This window comes from Tachypleus tridentatus, chromosome 1 (genome assembly GCF_004210375.1).
Source record: "Tachypleus tridentatus isolate NWPU-2018 chromosome 1, ASM421037v1, whole genome shotgun sequence".
Classification (NCBI taxonomy): Eukaryota; Metazoa; Arthropoda; class Merostomata; order Xiphosura; family Limulidae; genus Tachypleus; species Tachypleus tridentatus.
The window spans coordinates 39,272,168-39,293,330 of NC_134825.1; the positions used below are offsets into that span (position 1 = coordinate 39,272,168).

Below are 21,163 nucleotides of genomic sequence, written 5' to 3' on the forward strand. Positions count from 1 at the left end.
TATTTTAATGTTACATATTATCATACATTCCAGTAACATTGAATAGGCTGTATCCATCTCGCACGTTACCATCACAGTAACCAATACGGTGCAATATCATAATGTGCTGCCATCTAAGATTAGATAAAGTTAACTTACCCTCGCAGCTTCACGAAATAATAGCGGCACGATTCAGCCAAAACAAAATTTTTGAATTAAAATTTTTTGTTTGATTGGAATTTCGCGCAGAACTACACCAGAGTTATTTGTACTAGATATCCTTAATTTAACAGTGTAAGTCTAAAAGAAAGACAGCTAATCATCCCTACCATCACTAACTGTTGGACTACTCTTTTATCAACGAATAGTGGGATTAGCCATAACATTTTAACGCTCCCACGTCTGAAAGAGTGAGCATTAAGGTGTGACAGGGATTCGAACTCACGACCTTCAGATTAAGAGTCAAGTGCCTTAACCACCTGGCCACGCCGAGCTTTACATGGAAGTTCCTTCTTTTAAAATTATATTATTCATACTACAGTTGGACCAACAAACTTATTACACAGTTACAAACACCAGCAGCCACACTACCACCCCCAGTTATTATGTATTATGATTTATCTCGTCGAGTTTCCGATTTATTATGTTACGCACCATGATTTCAAATAACAAGACATTTTAATTTAGGGGTTATTTTAATTGTAATATGTATAAAGCTTGTCATATTTCTCAACAAGACTGGCACACACAATTTTCTTTCTTAACACAAATATATTTTAGTATACAAAGAACAAAATAATTTATAATAACAATAATTACAAATATTGTTTCAAGAACATAAGTTTTTACAACCTTACAAATTATACTGAGTCTTCTATCTTGTCTATCTACTGAATCATTTTCCGATGTTCATAGAAAACTAATTAATTTCATGTTGATAAACAGGTATATTTCTGGTCGGGGGTTCGAATCCCTGTTACATCAAACATGCTCGCCTCTTTATCAGTAAGAGCTTTATAATGTAAAGGTCAATCTCACTATTCGTTGGTAAAAGAGTACTCCAAGAGTTGGCGTTGGATGGTGATGACTAGCTGCCTTCCCTCAAGTCTCACACTGCTAAATTAGGGATGGCTAGTGCAGATAGCCCTCGTGTAGCTTTGCGCTAAATTCAAAACAAACAATTAAAAACAAGCAGGTACACTTTCCTTGACAGCTGTCCCCCTCCCCAAGTGACACAGTGATATATCTGTGGACTTACACCGCTAGAAACTGGGGTTCCGATACACGTGGTGGGCAGAGCACAGACAACCCATTGTGTTGCTTTGTCCTTAATTCTAAACAAGCAAACAAACTCTTGACGGATACCAAAATTGATAAACACGGAAGTTTTTCATTGACGACAGTGTCTAATGTCCTTGTGGAAAGACTAACATCCAAAATTAATTAATTGATGTTTATAATAATCGAAATATATATAAACGTTTCTGATCAAATATCTGCAGTTTTGCGATTAATAAGTATTCATTACAACTATAGCTTATAGTATACTGATTGTAGCAACCAAACATTTTTCTGTTACTTTCTCTTGGCACGACTATTTCTAAACTGTTAAGCGACTTCGTCGAAAATTAAAAAAATATTCGAAGATACGCTAGTGATATGTAAAACATATATTGTTGATTCTTACTCTCGAAAATCTTCTACAAATTTAGAGAACAGGCAGAACTTGCACAATACACATCGAACAACATACGTCACATGCATCAAACTGAAAATAACGCAGATATTAAAATAAATGTATAACAGTATATCCGTCACACAATGTATCGTCATTTGTGATTGTAGCCACTCACTACAATCAGCACCACAGAATACAGGCACAGATAGGTGAGTAAAGCAATTACTTTTCTACCCAGTTATAACTATTGATTCATATCTTGTACTGAGAATAAAGAACACAACAGCATATGAGAAAATTATACTGGCATCGCAAATCTAAACATGTACAAACGAGTTGGTTTTTCTGTCATAACATTCTGTGAATGATACAGTAGCATAAAACTGATTTGATATTTAAGTTAAAATAATGGTAGCTTAACTTTTCTCTTTCAGCTCTAGTCTTCATGTGTTTTTCGGTTTGTTACTCCACGTCGTTCTATGTCGCGAATATTTTTGGATGTTTTACATATTGTTCCCTTTTAAGTTTGCATGCTCTATTAAGTGAATTTCAAGCTATCATGCAGTTGATACCTATACTCACAGAATTACATTTCTAACATTTAAATTCATATATTACTTTAAGTGTTTTCAGACGTGAAGTTTTGTATTTTGTTGTTTGAAAAATGTTCGTCTGTTTTCAGGTTTCAGAAACCAGTGTTAAATGAGTTTGTATGCGACTTCTATCAAACAGTTTACTTCATCGATTTTATTTTAAATTTTACTTTTAATGCGTGTTTATCTGTGTAAGATGATATTGTTGTCCCAGTTTGTTTTGGAACAATAAATTTAACTTGTTAAGGATTTCAACATTATTTAACTATCTACTATTTTGTTGTTTGTCATGATAATTTGAATGGCATTTCTAATTCAAAACTGTTTTAACATTTTGTAATTCCTTACGCAAATATTAAGAGGTAATTGTTATTTTACAGTCGAGGTCTATTAAAATTGAACTAAATATATTTTATACATGTTTGGAATAACTTAAAATGTCAAAGTGAATCTGTAAATGTTTTTCCTGATGCGTTTATTTGGCAGGTTGAACTGTGTACCACCCAGAGCACATGGCTTACAGTAGTGATTGATCAGACTTTTTTTTTTATAGATAGTTTGTGGTTTTTTAATTAAATTTTCTTCCACCTCTCAACTAAATCAGATACTGTAATAAAAACCAGAGAAATTTAGGGAAGCCACACACATTCAAAATACTAAACTACTATGTAAAACTACTTAGTTTTATATTTTGGTGTTCACTGTTAAAAATAACAAACTGGTTGAAGAAATTACCATAAATAATAATAATGATGAGGTGCTTATTAATTTTTGTTCAAAATCAGTTATCTTTCCTATTAGCACTTATATTTCACAAATTGTTGTTTGATTACTGAACAAAAACTGAAAGGAAAATACAATAATTATAGCATTCTATCAAATTGGACAGAAGGTTCAAATATGATATATTAAGAAAATGAACACAGAGAGCAAAAGTAACATAACCTTCTATGAAACAGACACATATACCAATCGCTATGAGTAACCATTAAAAAGGTGGATGTTAGAATATTACAATTTTGTAGAAATTTATGGTGTGGTTTATTTATACTTACAAGTTAATGGTTTTCTGTTTTATTTGAAGTTAACCTAAGAGCTACACAATGGGCTATCTGTATTCTGCCCACCAAGTGAATCAAAACTCAGTTTCTAACATTGTAAGTACACAGACATACTTCTGTACTACTGGAGGGCTAGTTAAAGATCATCTTATATCTAAATATTGAAAATAACTGTCTTCCCACCATTGGCTGCAGACAGCAAATGGCACTAAAAGTTGTGTTTTGCATTCAAGCACTAAAACTCATAACACTTATCATCTGATTTTCCATAGTTTATGACTGGTTTGAATCTTAGCTGATAGATGGAATACACTCAGCACATTTTGAAGCTGTGGTTACACACATGTTCTGCTAATGATGACAACAAGAACTGGTAACATAAATTAAAAAATGTTCAATTTTTTAGCCACACTGTGTTTCTGATTTATACATATATATTCTTTATAAAGAAAATTCATCATTTTTTTATCATACATGCTCAAGTGATTTTACTAAATGTTAAAAGTGCATGTGTTTTTATTGGCAGTAAAAGAAAGTAATTAATATAATACAGTCTTTTCTTCATATATTTTAACATTTAATTACAACTATATGTTTGAATCACATTATATTTGCACTAGTCAGTAAATGTCAATAACATATTAAAATTTATGAGTATTCTAAATTATTTTATGGTTATTCAGATAGTGTAAAATTTAGAGCTCTGTATTTGGGTTTATTTTACAAGTGTCATTTAACTCTTAAAATGGTATAGGTTCTTCTGCATATCACACTCACTTTTAAAATTTAATAAAACAACCTTACAATTAATGTTTGTCAATACAATTAACATCAGGATGTAGTTCATAATTAAAGTTTTTGTATTATATAAGTTTCAATTTCTTAACATCAATAGAAAATATTTTTAAAAAATCCCAATTTTCATTCACTTTATTTTGTTTCATTTACAATTCAGCTACAGGTATTGTTATGTAGACAAAATTCATACATTTAACTATAAAAATGTCATTATTCATTTATTTCATTAAGCTGTTTTATAATTCTTCTGTTCTTTTTCACCTTTCAAACATAAACTTTTTCTGAATGATGTCTGTATATCAACAAGCAATACTTGTATATACTGACAAAACTATCAACCTTAGTTATATTTTCTCCAGTTACCAAACCTCTTGTTCCTTCAGCACCTATATATCTCCTGTCCTGTTTGGTTACATTCCTCTGTGACATGCACTAATCTCAGGCACCACTTTTCAACCACAGAAATCATTATGAATGGTTCTATAATAAGTAAAACTGAAAGCAAATACTTTTCCTCTAAGAAAACAATCCCAACTCTTTCATTGTGACTGTTGGAAAAGAATAGAACAGAACATGCAGTATAACAGGTTTTATCAACTTCAAGAAAAAATCAAGTTAAGTAACTATTAAGAAACATTGTTACTGCTTGATCACTCACAAGATTATAAAAAAAGATAATAGCTATAATAATATATTTTAATAGTCACAAAAAGATATCAAAGCAATAGTTACTTGAAGATCTAGAGATAAGAATAATTTCATTTTAATTTTTCCAAAAAGATATATTCAATGTTATAAAGAAAGAAAACTTTCAGAGACCTTGGCTTTTGTTTTCTGATTAATAAGAAACATTTAAGATAGCAAGGGTCTGAAAAAGGAAATGATTGCAACAATATGAATCATTGGTTTTAAAGACAAACCATGGCTTGACCTTCTATTGACAAGTTGGAGAAATTTATTATTCCTTTATCCATATATCAAATTAATTGTCAGTGCAAGTGATTTCATGTTTTCAGTTACCTGTTTTATGTGATCTTTCATAACTTTTTAAATATGAAATTGTAAATTAGCATCAAGAAAATATTTGTGTGAACTTTGAATATGCTTTGATGTCACTGAGTCATGAGGATGTTGAGAAAGAGATACTTGTGTATTTATTTCAATAAATACAAACTTTAGTAATTTCTATAGATTCTTAGTTTTTACATTCAAAATGAGTAGCAAATACTTTATTACATATTTCATGTTTGCTTTAAGGCTTATAATTTCATAAAACTAGAGCAAAGGATCCAAAAATATAACTACTGTCATCAGAAGTTAACTGTTTCAGAAGTGTTGCAAAGGTATCTAGTTTTTCAATATTTTCTTAGTTTAATGATAAGAGAGAAATTGTAAGATTAACAAAAACATTACTTATACCTTCTAACATACAAAGCCTATTAAAAAGAAAAATTAATAAATGGCTCACCAGTTGGGGCTGACCACAGTAACTACATGAGTCAAGTCAAAGACAAAACGTTTGTACAGGCAATGAGGTTATGTAGATACTAAGAAGTACTGTTTGCATAGGAGATCCCAATAATAAGTACACTAAGACAGTGGAAATTGACTCAGTATATAAAAGCTTGTCTTTAAGCAGCTTATCTCAGAATTTTATAATCCTTTTACAAAAGGAGAAAGTCTATTTGATCATTTTACTGTAGTTTTAAACACCATGTTGGATGTTTCACCCAGTGGGTAACTGTCATTTATTTATATCACTTTGATTTTCTGAACTGCCAGGAACTATCTATCAACATTTATTGTTATTTTATGTTTTAAAAATTTCTTAGTCATTTAAATCTAAAAAGGTTGGGTAGTATGTGGTGTTATACAAATTTCTCCTTTGCTTTCTGATGTATGATGCAGTCTTCACATATTATTTTAAATGTGAACAGTTATAAGATGTAAGTTTAAGTTCTAAATTTTGTAAGTACATTCAATTCTGGACATCTTCTTTTGCTTAAATAACACATTTTGCATCAGCAGTCAGATGAAATCATAAAGCCAACATAAATGTCTTTAATTTATCAGAATGGCTGATATGATTATACATAAGCAATTTACTTGGATAGCTATTACTTATAAAATATTTATGGTAGTATCTTCCCCAACCAGATGAGTCTAATGTTTTACAAGTACAATTTTGATGTTATTGATTACATGAGTATTATAATATAAAATTATAATAAAAGATTGATGTAATTTCTAATTATTTCCTTGGTAAAATAACACAAGTACTTCTACTACATTATCTCAAAGCTCATATTGTACTTGATAATGTATGTTTCATTTAGTGTGTTTTGAACTGTTCTAGTGCTTCAAAAATTGTGTGTATAGCAGTAGAAATAGAGACAGAGTTGGAGGTTGCCAGTAAGCAAATGAACATTACCTAACAACCTTTGGTTAATTATGAAAATAAACACCCAAATACAGTACACCACCTGGATAATTATTTTGTTGATGGTGAATGTTGAATGAGAATCATGAGGTACTTGTATACTTGGTGTATTATGTTACTTTATTAACTGGTAGTGAATAGAACAATTCTTATATATTTGGTGTCTATATGGTGTTACATTATTAATGGATAGTGAATAATAGATTATTTGAGCATGTTTAAAAAACTTATTGTGACTTGTCTACGTTTTCAATGGTGGGTTATCTCCATCTGCACAACTTCATCTGACATGTCACATATAAAAATGCAGGTATGAATCTATCCTGCCTTCTTAGGAAAAGGTCTTGCAGAGCAAATAAACAACACTTTTCCTGAAAAGTTTAACACTAATGCTTAATGTATGAATCTTGGTAAAACAGGAAACACATTAGACACTGTTGAATTTATTAACTTGTGTTATGTAATTATACCATGTATGACAAATTATTCATTTGTGCTGTGGTTATGAGGCTGATGTAACTGTTCTTTTTTATCTTCTATACATATATATATGGATATTCAGTAGAAGACAGGAAATATTTATCTTCAGTGAATGTCCTTTATTAGGTGTGTGTTACTAAAAATACTCATTAATGAGATAATGTATTTGGGTAGTGCTATCATCAGCATTTTATGTAGCTGTTTGAACATTAACAAATGCATCAGATTGAGTATTAAAACATTGAATACCATGTGCATCACCAGTGATATGTTTTATTCATGTTTAGTCTGTCAGCATATTAATGGTGATGCCCTGGCACTATATATTTGTTATAGCATTTTCCTAAACTTAGTTTGCAACTTCTAGGGTTTGTTTCAAAACAAATAGCTCAGAGAGGAAACATACTTCACCTATTGGCCATTCACTGAACCATATAGTCCATACATAGTTAATGCAGCTCTCCATTAATTTGTACTTTTTCCAGGTGCTATGTGTATCAACTGCTTATACCTTCCCTTTGTAGTCCAAAATGTTCCTACAACATCCAAAGATATTTGATATATGAATATAAGTAAATCTCTTAAGAAATTGTGAGAATTTAGCATGCAGAAAAAAATACCTTGTACTTAGGTTCACATGTAATGTGTTAGTTTGTAGATTTGTTTTTCTCACTGTAACAATGTTACCATTAAGAGTTAGGTAGCCAAAACATTAAAACTTTCAATATAGAAAGTCTGTTGTAAATTTAATTTTTTGTTCTTTAAGTGGTATATTAATAAAAAAAATGAAATCAATGATTAAAGTATAATTTGAAATAATCTTTCAGTAGTAATAGAACATTTACCAGGTTCTTCTCTGAATGATACTGCTACTGAAATCTGTAATGATGAAACTTTTTCTTTTACTTTAGCCACCAGTTATTTTTTTTACATGTAGAAAGAAAATGAAAAAATGAATTTTTAAAAATACAATAATGACTTGATAGTACCTAAATGCAAAATAGTATATTTAATATTGCTAACCATAAAGGGGTGTTCCTATAACCAAATGCACCCAGTTGAAGTACAATAGCTGAGCCATACGATGTGATTTTGTCTATTGTTATTTAATGTCAGTTGTTTACCTATTCATATAATAATTAATATTTCATCTCATAAGAAAGATATTTCTTTTATTTACTATTGAGCCATTTAACAGATAACAAACAGACAATAAAAAACATTACATTAACACAAGGATAGATGAAGACAAAACCAGAAAATGTTTAAAATTTTGTATCAGACATGCAGTGTGTAAATGTAGTGATAGTAAAAACAGTGCTTTGTTATTCTAATTTAGTGTGTATTTTATTACATACTTCCAAGTTCCCATAGTATAGCACAATTTTAGCAAGTTGTAAACTTGAAAGAACAACTTATTGTCATAGGGATATTAAGTAATATTTAAAAATAATTATTTTATGGCTTGGATATGCTTGTTATATTTTTCACATAAATACAATCATCAAAGGAAATTTAAATAAACAGTAAAACAAAATATTAGAAAATATTTTTAATGATCAAACCATTTCAACAAACAAAACTTTCATGTAACAAGTTGTTTCTGATGTGTGGCTTTTATTGATAGTGGTTGTATTGTTTAACTTGTCACTAATTGTTACATTTATGTCCATAATAGTTACAATAAACCATAGTTGTGCATTAGAATAGTTATTACACACATATATATGCTGAATACATTTGGATATGCATGGTATTGGTAAGTTCATCCATAAAAATAACAAACATCTCTGAAAATGGTTATCTACTTGTTTAACTTGTGAAACACACCTGTGACATCTTTAGTCCTACATGTTGGGTTACTTTTATAATTTGCATTATTTTTATTAATATCATTCTCTTTCTCTGAATAGGTTCTCCTTCTATACTACATGGTTAAACATTGAAAATTTGTAGAGGGTGGTGTTATACCTATATTAATATAATTGAAAATTTGTGTAAGATAAAAAGTTTGCAAATTGTAAAATCTTGGAACTATTATTACTAATATTAAGATACAAAAGGTTTTCATGTAATATAATAACTTGTGATATTTATTTTATGCTATAAAGAGAAAAGCAAAACATTTGTTAAAACCATAAGAGTACTTGAAAATACATATATGAACATTCCTTATCTTATTAATACATATTACACTTAAGTTTGCTCTCAAGAAGCCTTTTGTTATTATTGCTATAAAAGTATTAATTTATAAACTTGCTGTAACTCCCAATACATTATTCCAAAAAAATCAACAGCAATCACTTGTATTCTAGCTGGTCACTGATTGTCATCTATGGCCATTGATGTGGTTATCAATAGTATTATGTGAATAGGTTGATCTACCCTTTTGTTCAGATAGCTTTAGTTGTGTGAGGTAGTTATGAATCCTTATCATGGCAATGGTCTACCCTTTTGTTCAGATAGCTTTAGTTGTGTGAGGTAGTTATGAATCCTTATCATGGCAATGGTCTACCCTTTTGTTCAGATAGCTTTAGTTGTGTGAGGTAGTTATGAATCCTTATCATGGCAATGGTCTACCCTTTTGTTCAGATAGCTTTAGTTGTGTGAGGTAGTTATTAATCCTTATCATGGCAATATTACTGAGATGGTATACACTGCAATAAAGCTTACCTTAAAATTACCATATTTATTGTGATTTACACTACAAAATAGTACTTGTTAGTGTAAAATATCCACTTCTTTGCAGCTAACAGTACATTGGCATCTTTATTACCCAGCACCATTTTGTGAAACAGCTAAACCACTGAAAACATAACAACCTCTTACAGTAGCAGTTAAGGATTCAACCAAAAGTCATTAATTGCCCAAGGCCCAGACACTAAAAAAAGCTTTGAAAACCATTTTTATAGGTGTAAATCACTAAGAATTAAGAATATATTTCTTCAAAATTCCTCTAAGTAAAATGCATTTTGGTTTCATAACAAACCAACACAAAAAAACAAAAAAAATGCACTTTTTCTTATAAAGTAGTTTTGACAAATATTCTCAGTTAAACTAAAGAACTGTATTGTTTGTGAGGCATAATTGTTTTGACAATTAGTTTTAATAACTTTACTTAACATTAGTATCATTTACAATAACTAATTGTAATCCACATTGAATAAAATTATATTAAATGAGTAAATAGTGCTTCTTTAGCAGTTAAAAGGTTTTGTTTCATTTAAAAGTAAATGTCATGTTTTGCATTTATTTTTATCAAATAAGTGTTTTACAGTAGTAAGCCTGAATACATTATTAAATTTCAGCATTTTCATTATCATAACAGACTAAGACAGTGTGTTTGTTTATTTTGTTTTATTTATAAGTTAGAAAAAACTTACTGCATGTTTGTATATATATTATTGTGTGTTTGTTTAAAGAGTTCAGTATTTTATTTTAACTTCAGTTATGCTTGTTTTTCATTTTCGTTTCTTAAATTTTGTGCAAAGCTACACGAGGGCTAACCATGCTAGTCATCCCTAATTTAACAATTTAAGACTAGAGGGAAGGCAGCTAGTAACCACCATCTACCGCCAACTCTTGGGCTTGTCTTTTACCAAAAAATAGAGGGATTGACCATCACACTATAATGCCCCCCTGGCTGGCAGGGTGAAAATGTTTGGTGCGAGAGGGAGTTGAACCAATAACCTTCAGATTGGGTGCCAAACACCCCAACCTTCTGGCCATGCTAAGCCTGCAGTTATGGAATTGTAACTTAATTATACATCCTTTTCATAACACTGCTTCATCCTATATAAAATTTATAGCTGCTTATGTTGCTCAGAAGTGCAACAGTTTCATCTGGTAGTATTAATCCCACTATTGACTGGTAAAAGAGTAACCCAAGAATTGGCAGTGGGAAGCAATGACTACCCACCTTTCCTCTAGTCTTTCACTGGTAAATTAAAGATGGCTAGCTTACATAGCTTTGTACAATCTTCAGAATAAACACCTTTAGTTAGTAGATTTAGGGTTAGATTAAGGTATTCTTTATAACACAGTCCTGTGTATGGGTTGTTTGTTTTGTACATTACTATCTTTATGCATCATTCCATTTTGTTTATGTTCAGTCTATCTGAAGACTACAGTTTTTGCTCAATTTTGCTAAATCACACTGTAAATTCTGAACTGGTAAAAATGCTGGCTTTAGAATAAGGCTAAGAAGCAAGTTTTGGAACTCAATACAAAATATATCCATTCATTTTATCCATTTATTGACTGCTTTTTGACAAAGTCATTAAAAACCTGTAAATATTAGAACAACAGTTCTTTCTTCTCATCCTTTTAACAAACCAGTCAAACTTTTGTGCTAGATACATATTTTCTATAATTTTTTCATATAATCAAAATCCACATTTTATATCCAAATTAAACAGACTAATTTTTCACTGAATTATTTTGCACTCTGTTGACCATGATATGGAATCATAACTTCATCTATACTTAGAAACTTGTGACACATACCAAACTTCTGGCAACTATTTCTAAGCATGTCATTTAGCTGGCTTTGATTAAGCTATTATTTTCAGCAATATGCAAGTATTTCTTAATGGACTGAAACACTTCTATACTCACTGATTTAGCAAAGATTGATATTTCCAAGCCATCAAATGTTGACCAATAATCATGTTGAGATGGCACACTGTGATACCCACTAATAGACAATAATTATAAAAATAATAGACAAATTTCCTTCTACATAGAAGTTTTTTCTCAAACAGTATACAACTTTGTTACATGCACTAACATTTCCTTTGCAAACAAATTCAAATATCTCAAAAACATCTTTACCACAATGTTCTTCATCAGCACTTGAAGAAAGGAAATGAGGAGCTATATGGACAGATTTTCATTCTTCCTCCATCACTGAGTCTGTACTTGACTTTCTACTCATAACATCTTCATTTTCAGTGCCTGCAGTGACTTCAACTTCTCTTTGCCTGGTAAACAGTCTTTACCAAAAATACCCTCATCACCTTCATAAACTCTGTCAATAGGCTGATTGCTAGTATACCAAGGTAAATGAATAATACTGACTTCATCAATGTTGCTATTCTCCACAGTTTCCCTTGCAGTACGCGAAAATCTAAATCAACACACAGAGCCCCTATATCTGGAAATACTGATAGAACTAAAATTAATACACACTGAATAATGCAAATCATAACAAACTGGCTGTCCCAATTTTCAAAATTTAATGAAACTTAACAGCAAAATAAGTAATGATTATTTAATTCCCAATCAAATATTGTCAACAATTTATCATAGTGGTGAAAAATTTCCAACAAAACATTGACTCCATCACAATAGAAGTGACAGATGTCCACTTCCCCAGTTTTATCTTTGAATAATCAAATATGAAATCTGCTGTGTATAACATCAGGAAATTATACAAGTCTCTACACATTACAACTGTCTTGCATTAGCTGGCTGAAAACTTCTTGATAATATACTAAAGCAAGACAAGTCTCAATAATGTTGATGCTTGGGTGTACAGTTACCTTGAAATAATAAATAAAGTACACTATACCTGCCAGTATTCCCATTTTGGAAACTCTGTTAAAAATGTTCTTTAGTTATACAGAATTGATAAATATTTGAATACCTTTGTCCATAATATGAAATAATAATTATATATACATATACCAATATATTGAAACACAAATGAAATAAAAATATATTTTTTCATCATAGTAATATAAATGTTAAAAACAACATTGAAAATGGTTAAAAAACAAAAATTATAAAAAATTAATTTAAAACCTAAAGAGCAAGCAAAATGGCATTGTCCATTGTCAAGTAAACATAAAACAACACACACATACTGTGCATTCATATAAGATTTAAATATTATGTACTATAATGTTGCATATTCTTGAAATGGGAATGTTAGCCTTTAAAGGGTTATATATATGTATGTCACATCTACAAAACTTTAGAATACCTAAGAGTTGATCTGAAACATGCTACGCCTAGTAGTGATCACATGTTAAAGTCAGCTGTATGATTTATTTCCTGTTGCATGGCCTAAGCACAAAAGATCACTAAACTCCAGATATTTGTTTTTCTTCATTATTCCAAATTTGTCCATTATTATTTCAAATTAGAGGCATATATTAACAGGACAGTGCCAAAGAAGCATTTTGTTTTTATACCAGGACTTACCAGTTAGGCAGACATGTTGGGAGAAAAAAAAAGTATCTTCAAAACACTACATCTAACACACATACAACATTTAACATTAGTTTTAGATTCCAAATACAAAATTCAGTAAAAATATGAAATTTATTTGACCTAACAATGCATTACAAATTTTGTATGCTATAATACAAATGTCTTTTTCTACATTTCTTGAATTTACTGATTTGGAATTCATTTTTGAAAAATTAAGTTGAATATACTAAAATCAAAAACCTGCTTGATGGGAATTATACCATCATTATTATTATAAAATATTAAAACCTAACCTACAACACTGCTCCTCCCTAAATAGTGAAATCCTGAAGTTGAGAAATTCGTTTTTCTCATGTTCACACCTTTCTAAATATGATCACAAATGAATTTTAGCTTGGATCACTTAATCTGAGTTCTTCTCTGTTACACTTCATTTCAGCTTTCTTCATTACGTTATGCAACCATCATCTTACTTCTTGAATTCTAGTCTCTGTTAGTGTAATTGTTATATACTGGTGAGGATATCCTGGCCACAGATGTAAAGCTGTTTGAAACTATTCTAATCTCACACGTGTGTCGCTGCATGAAATCAGTTTCCATTGTATGTACTTTATGTCAGTTACATACCCAACACGTGGTATAGAGAAGTATCCCACGGTAAACTTTTCTCTTACTGGAAGTTTATGTCTATCTGTTTTCCATGCCAATCCTTCTTTCTTTACCCCTAGAAGCAAATTTTCCGCCTTCTCATTACAAGATCATGTCAGGCAATTACAGCTGTAAATCCAAGGTTGATCAACATACTTCAAGGCTTTCCATCATTAAACCCTTTAACTCATGGAATGATTTGTTTGAATAATACTCTCCTTATTTCTCTTACCTAGATTCAGTAAACCCGATGGCTCTGAATGCTAATAATGTTAAAAAAAACTGTTTTTTGATACTCGTGATGACACAACAAAGGTAACCCACTGGGTTAACTTGGCGCTTAGCAACAACAACAAAAAAAAAAAAAAAAAAAGTCGAAACCATTTATCTTACGAGTACCTTATACAGTTCACTAAGAACACCTCTTACAATTCTTTATAAAATAAAAAAACGAAAAAATATATGTAGTTTTCTCAGTTTTAAGAAATATCGTCTTCTTGTTTCATTATAAATGAAATTTATTAATCTTAAATGTAATGGCTAAAGTTCCCACATTTATAATAGATTTTTTTTTTCATCTTTCAGGAGCAGTTACAAGCTATGATTTTTATGTTTCATTTTAAATAATTTTCGTCTTGTGTTTAACAAGCTTATAAGTCAACATTCTTAGGTATTATAGTTTATTTCCGATTCATTGTGTTACGTATTGTGATTTCAAACTGCCGGAAATTTTCATTTTTATTCAATTGAATTTTGGAATGTATTAATATTATGATACTTACCAACAAGATTGACACACACACATTTTCTTGTTTAACACAAATACATTTTAATATACAAAAAACACAATATAATTTACAATAACGATTATTAGAAATAATTAATAAAAATAATTATTTATATACAAAAATTTTACAAACTCTCAAAAATATTCAGTCTTCTATCTGGTCTGGAACTGAATATTTTATTGATGGTTCAGGTCCACGAAGCAAAAATTACTTTTGTGTTGATACACAGATATACTTCACTTGATGGAAATGCCAGCTAGTCCATTCTTGTTTGATATAACGCGATTTACAAGCGTACTTTTCACAGAGGAAGATAAGTATCTAATGTCCTCGTAAAAATAATAACGTTTGAAGTTAATCCTCTGAAGTTGAACGGTTCGTGATGTTCTAAATTTAAAAATGTTTCTAGTCAAATTCTGTAGTTTTTATATTAATAAGCGTTAATCACAATTTTAGCTTCCGAGGCTTTTAGCGCATTTTCCTCCGTATCGTATTTCAGAATTTTGCTCAGGATAACTCCTTCTGGTACGTTGCTCCAGGCTTAATAGATACAGCAGCTATAAATACTTAATGGTTTGAAAAAGTTATTTTATGTTAATAAAGGTGATTTTTTAATGGACAGCAGGATGAACAATCTGTTCACTATTTCATCTATTAATTTTCGAAATTATTTTGAACCAAGCCGAGCATGCTTCCTATTGTGCCTTTTTATCGAAGACTACTGGTTTATTGACTGAGAAATGTTTTCGAACTTGCCTGCTAAATTGTGCAACTTGGTGTGATTCAAATAGTTCAGGAAGGTTTTATAGTCATAAATAGCGGTAACAGGTTTAAGCTAAATTGTTTGCCCTATTCTATATTTAAACGTGTTTGAAAATAAAATTATTGGACAGATGCGAAGAGAAAGAGACATGGCTTTTTTGGTCCTTGCATTCTCTATTTCAAGATATCAATGTTGTTTTGTACTTCCTTTTTTTACTTTGTTTTCTTCTTCATTAATTTTATCATTAAAATCCGTTTGTACATCTTCAATACCTTATTTGATTTCATATTTAATTAACTTTATTTTTGTCATCAATTCTTCTTGAAATTTTTTTCTTCTTGGTCTTTTAATGCTTCGTCTCGTCTAATTTTGCAAATTTTTCTTCATCTTGTTTTGAATCTCCCCCTCAGTGGCTTAACGGCAATTCTGAAGTAGCATAACGCTAAAAACCTGTTTCAATATCTGTGATGAGCATAGCACAGATTGCCCATTGTATGGCTTTGTGCTTAACAAAGAAACGTATTAAAAAAAGAAATACAAACAAAATTTAATTCAAATTGCAATTGTAAATGCAATTTGTAAATCATAGAAATAAACAAACTATAAAATAATTAGGACAAAACACAGGTGAACATCAAGTTGAAGGTTTTAACAATATACTGCAGGCCCTACTGCTGTAGTAGGTCTTTTCAGTGTCTAGATGACTCTTCTGGATGTATTAGTTCTTTAAATTTCTCTGAACGGATTTTTGGTATACCATCACCATTTTGACCAAGATGGGTGCATCATATTACGAGTAGTTGATAAGAGTAACATTTCAGCAATGCATCATTGGCTATTAACCATAAAGTTACTTCATGCTTGCTATGTGACACATTAGGCTGAAGTTTTCTGGAGTATTGGGTAGTTCAAAATATTTTTCACGTAAGTGCAATGCACGTTTAGAACTTAAAACTTCGTAGTTTCAGTAACAAGTTAGGATTGAAATATACCAGCAACACATGGTTAAATATTATGACTTTGTAGTTTTATGGTCTATGGTAATACTAATAACTAGCGGATCTTACACACAATGTACATGTGAACTATTCCACCATTGTCATATGGATCTTGGATCTAATTTTGATTAATATCTAAAAAAACTTTGCCCGTTTTCTTCTTATATTTCTAATATAATTTGTATTACAGGAGTTACTGAATTCATACTTTTATTCAAACCTATGAACTTGATAAATTAATAATATATTTTATAAAGAGGTGAAAGGTTTTGACAATGAAGTGAAAGGGTTACAATTTTTTGCGAGTTATTTATGTTTGAATTCAAATCAAAGACACTAAGTATAGCTTTGGTGACATCTCTTGTGTGAATGGAATATGTGTCACATTTTTTGCGTGGCAGTATGGCAAGGCATGTTAATAGATATTTCAAGGGCCTGGCATGGCCGAGCGCGTTAAGGTGTGCGCTTCGTAATCTGAGGGTCGCGGGTTCGCGCCCAAGTCGCGCCAAACATGCTCGCCCTCCCAGCCGTGGGAGCGTTATAATGTTACGGTCAATCCCACTTTTCGTTGGTAAAAGAGTAGCTCAAGAGTTGGCGGTGGGTGGTGATGACTAGCTGCCTTCCCTCTAATCTTACACTGCTAAATTAGGGACGGCTAGCACAGATAGCCCTCGAGTAGCTTTGTGCGAAATTCCAAAACAAACAAACAAAGATATTTCAAAATACATGTGAATATACAATTTAAAACATGTTCACACTGTCACATACATTTATCTATCAGTAAATATTAATAATTGCATACTCGCAGCAACTCGCATCACTGCTTTGTAGATAGTCTTGTTTCCATGGCAACTGACATCGGACACACTCTCATTAAGCCACATTTATAGCTCAGAAGTGAAAAACCAAAGAGGGCATGGCTGCTTAAACATATAATCTGTACTGTTTGCATGATAGGTTGGATTAGGAATAAGTTCACTAAGACACTTTCCAGCAAGATCGTGAGGCAATATCTGAGTGTGAACGACATCTTTACCTTAACTGAAGCAGTCTCTAACAAAACTAGGTATGAAATGGTAACATTACAGAGGAAGACGCCTGCACCAACAGTATGAACCGTATTATCCAAGTACTTCCACCATGTGAAGCTCAAGCCTTGCTGGAAGTTAACCACCCATCCACATCCTGGTGCTACAATACAACAGCATCGATTTCCAGTAGATGGGCAGGACTGTCCCAATCACCCAAGTTTTATCTGTAGCAGCCTCTGTCGAGTATACAACCACATGAACATTATTTAGAACAGAAATAATGATGGGTATGCTTTGCTTGTAAAATACTGGAGTACTGGTGAATGAACTGTCTGTACTTTGCCAAACAGCAAGGCTATCAGTTCCAACTGATGGCTCTTTAGGAGCTAGAAAACCAACACTTTCATGCTTTGCCAAACAGAAAACTAACAAAGCTATTGATTTTATCTAAAGGCTCAACATGTCCAGGATAACTAACAGCAGCTTATAAACACTGCTAATATATCTTCAGAAAATTATCATAACCAATGTTTGGCCTAACCAGTTACTTCAAAGAGCATGACAGACAGCTTACACAGAATTAGGTGAAGTTCGTTATGTATCTGTAAAAGATTAAGATGTTGACAAATAAAGGTACTTGGTCGTCTCCAGGAGAAATTATCAGGAAGAAGGAAAGAATGCCAAGGTTCTTTGTTTGTTTGAAAACAGTGAATACGATAATTTATTTTGATGACTTTTTCTTATCATGAACAAATATTAAAATTAGAAAATTGCTGTTGGTTCAACAGTTTATATCTCGTGGCCAGATGCTAGAAATTCGGGCTAGATAATGATAACAGGATTAAGACTGCTTTTAGCCCAAAAGATTATTTAAACAATTTCCCGCCATTCCATTGGCTTGTGTAATGTGCCCACCACTTTAGAGAGGCTAGAGGAGTTTACACTGTAAAGGCTGCATTGGGAAAAAATATTTGGCTTACATCAGTAATGTTTCGAAGTTTGGTCGGATGTTTGAATGTGTAACTGAGAACCTAAGAATGTTATTTCAATAGATAAATGAATCAGATTTGAAACTGAAACCAAAAATACACATGCTCACGCGAACAAAAGCAGCGTTTCTTGACCGTCTTTTGAAGACTCTGCTAGGAAACTTGTCACTGATTGTGACCAAATGAGATGTTCAGTTTAAATGGCTTTGTGTTATTTTACTGATGGTTTGTGGCCAACTATTTCAGCACTACTGTCTGCTCTCCCTAAAATTGAGATGCATTTTGGATGGAATGAGGAATCTGACCAAACATTCAGATCCCCAAAACCTTAGTAAAAATTTCAGTTGTCTAAGCCAAATGATTTATTAGAATTTCACTGGCGCAAAAACTAGAAAACAACAAGGTATTGTCCATTCGTGTCGTAACATTTGAAGTTGATTCTGTTGACATGGGTGTGAATACTTCATGATGTATGTTGCTCAGAAAAAATAACCCACCAAGACAGAATGTACTCCACTAAACAGTTGTTAAATCTTATTCCAAAAAAAAATAGTTTTGGTTATCACGGGTTAACTCCTGAAGAATGAGATATTCATTGTTACGGAGTCATAACTATAACCTAGTTCATAAAATTATTTAAGGCTTGTATGTTAGTCAATGCATGGGCAAGTGACGTAGCTGGTATGTTAACATAGCAATTAATAGCATGATATGAAGCCCTAGTAGAGATCCATACAGATCAGGCAGCTAATTTCAATGGGCAGTTTGTTCTCTGAGTTGTTTAAAGCATTATTTATGAAGAATAGATTTTTTTACTTATCTTCCCAAGTCAAATGGTTCATTAGAAAGAGTAATAAGATATCCAGGCAGATGAGTTTGTTTGCTTATTTTTGAATTTCGCGCAAAGCTACTCGAGGACTATCTGTACTAGCCGTTCCTAATTTTGCAGTGTAAAACTAGAGGGAAGGCAGTTAGTCATCAACACCTACCGCCAACACTTGGCTACTCTTTTATCAACAAATAGTGGGATTGACCGTAACATTATAACGCCCCCACGGCTGAAAGGGCAAGCATGTTTGGTGCGACGGGGATGCGAACCCGCGACTCTCAGATTACGAGTAGAACGCCTTAACCCACCTGGTCATGCCGGGCCTCCAGGCAGATGACATGTTTGCAAAGCTTTTAATTCCAGTTGAACCATCTGGGATAAATACTTTCCATGAGTTATAAGGGTGTACAGAACAACTGAAACGAGGTCTACCATATATTTTCCGAACTTGCTGACGAACAAGTTGTGATGTACTGTCCTTCCCTAATAAAAGACATCTCAAAATATCCACATGAATACATTGGTTAGTATGCATGAATTCGCCCATTAACAGCTTTGAAATGCAGCTTGTCAACATAAGTACTTTCATGACTGTAACCTCATACAGCAACAAAATGTGTAAATACCTGTGCAAAGCATTGTAGTCTCAGGAGTCCTGTAAAGACCATCCCATTCAATCTTGGATCTATTAGCCACAAAAACAAAAATTCGTGGCAGATATTTAGTTTTTGGAGGAAAGGGTTTTTCGGTTTGCAAAACTGGCGTGCTCAGGGATGATATTATCTTCTTTCGCCCTGCACGCGTTGATGTTCTGAAAGTGTCAAGGATTTTAGCGATTACACTTTCAATAATTGTTCATGTGGATTGATCAAGGAATTTGGCGAACGTCTGGTGGATGCAGAGGTAGAGTGAAGACCAAGGCTAGTTGCATCGATGGTAATGATGACGACTTTGATGTTTAGGTGTTGATGAGAAGAAGCAAGTCGATAGTATTCGGACAAAGTACTTCCCATCGGACGACCTTTTAACAGGGCCACCTGGCTGCTGGAATATATAAATTGAACGCTATGGCTAGGATCAAAGGATCCAAGAGTTCCAAGAAACTAGGTGTGGGGTGAAACGGAAGAATCCCGTGAAAACTCACTTCCACAGGACAGGCGCCCAACAGTCTACCTGTCTTGTATCCAGAGCTAAAAAAGAAAACAAATGAAAGGTTAGTAATGTTTGTTAAGTGTGTTTAGATTTATCGTGGCTCAGTATTCATTGTAGGGGGCTATTGTTTTGTATGATGCACTCGTCATTGTGTGGAGATTGGCGGTTAGAGGTTTTTCCTTTCTGCTTTATTTCAGTATTTAAATGCGAGAAAAGTTAGTCTTTCATTTATTGTTTCAATATTGCATATTTTATATAGATAGCTTGTTGAGGTGAATTTTGGAAGCCTTAATGCTAATTTGAGGACTCGTTCTATTGTAACTGTATCTTATTTTTAACTTTGCTTGACATGTTGAAGGTAATTTGACACTTATATTCCATTAAAGGACGGATGTATGATGAATAGATTTTTATAAGTGTTTTCGGTCTGCAACCTTTATTTCATTCTGCAATAATACTTAAGTGTGCAATTCGTTTACTAATTGATTTGTTTATGTGTTTGAAATGACCAGCCCACGTAAGATGACTGTCAAAGGTTATACCCGCAAACTTGGCTGAAGAGCATATTTTTATTTCATTATTGCTTAGGTTAATTTTGACTTTTTGTCATTTTTTAAATATTTGTAGAGGATACGTCAAAATCAATTCCTGTTGTTTAAAGTGGATTTAGAATAACTATCTAATCATTACATCAACTGATAATGACATCTAGGGATTTTG

At 32.0% G+C, this 21,163-nt stretch overlaps 1 long non-coding RNA gene across 2 annotated transcripts; it reads right to left on the bottom strand.

Moving 5' to 3' along the window:
- Window positions 1-3,866: 3,866 nt before the first annotated feature.
- Window positions 3,867-14,278, bottom strand: LOC143246495 (uncharacterized). 2 transcript variants are annotated; one of them, XR_013025998.1, is made up of 3 exons: window positions 11,863-14,263; window positions 7,436-7,565; window positions 3,867-4,657 (listed from the first exon to the last, which is right to left on the bottom strand). It is a non-coding gene; the product is annotated as an uncharacterized LOC143246495 (long non-coding RNA). The 2 variants fall into 2 exon arrangements; XR_013025995.1 differs by lacking the exon at window positions 3,867-4,657 and having other exon boundaries at window positions 7,137-7,565; window positions 11,863-14,278.
- Window positions 14,279-21,163: the final 6,885 nt, after the last annotated feature.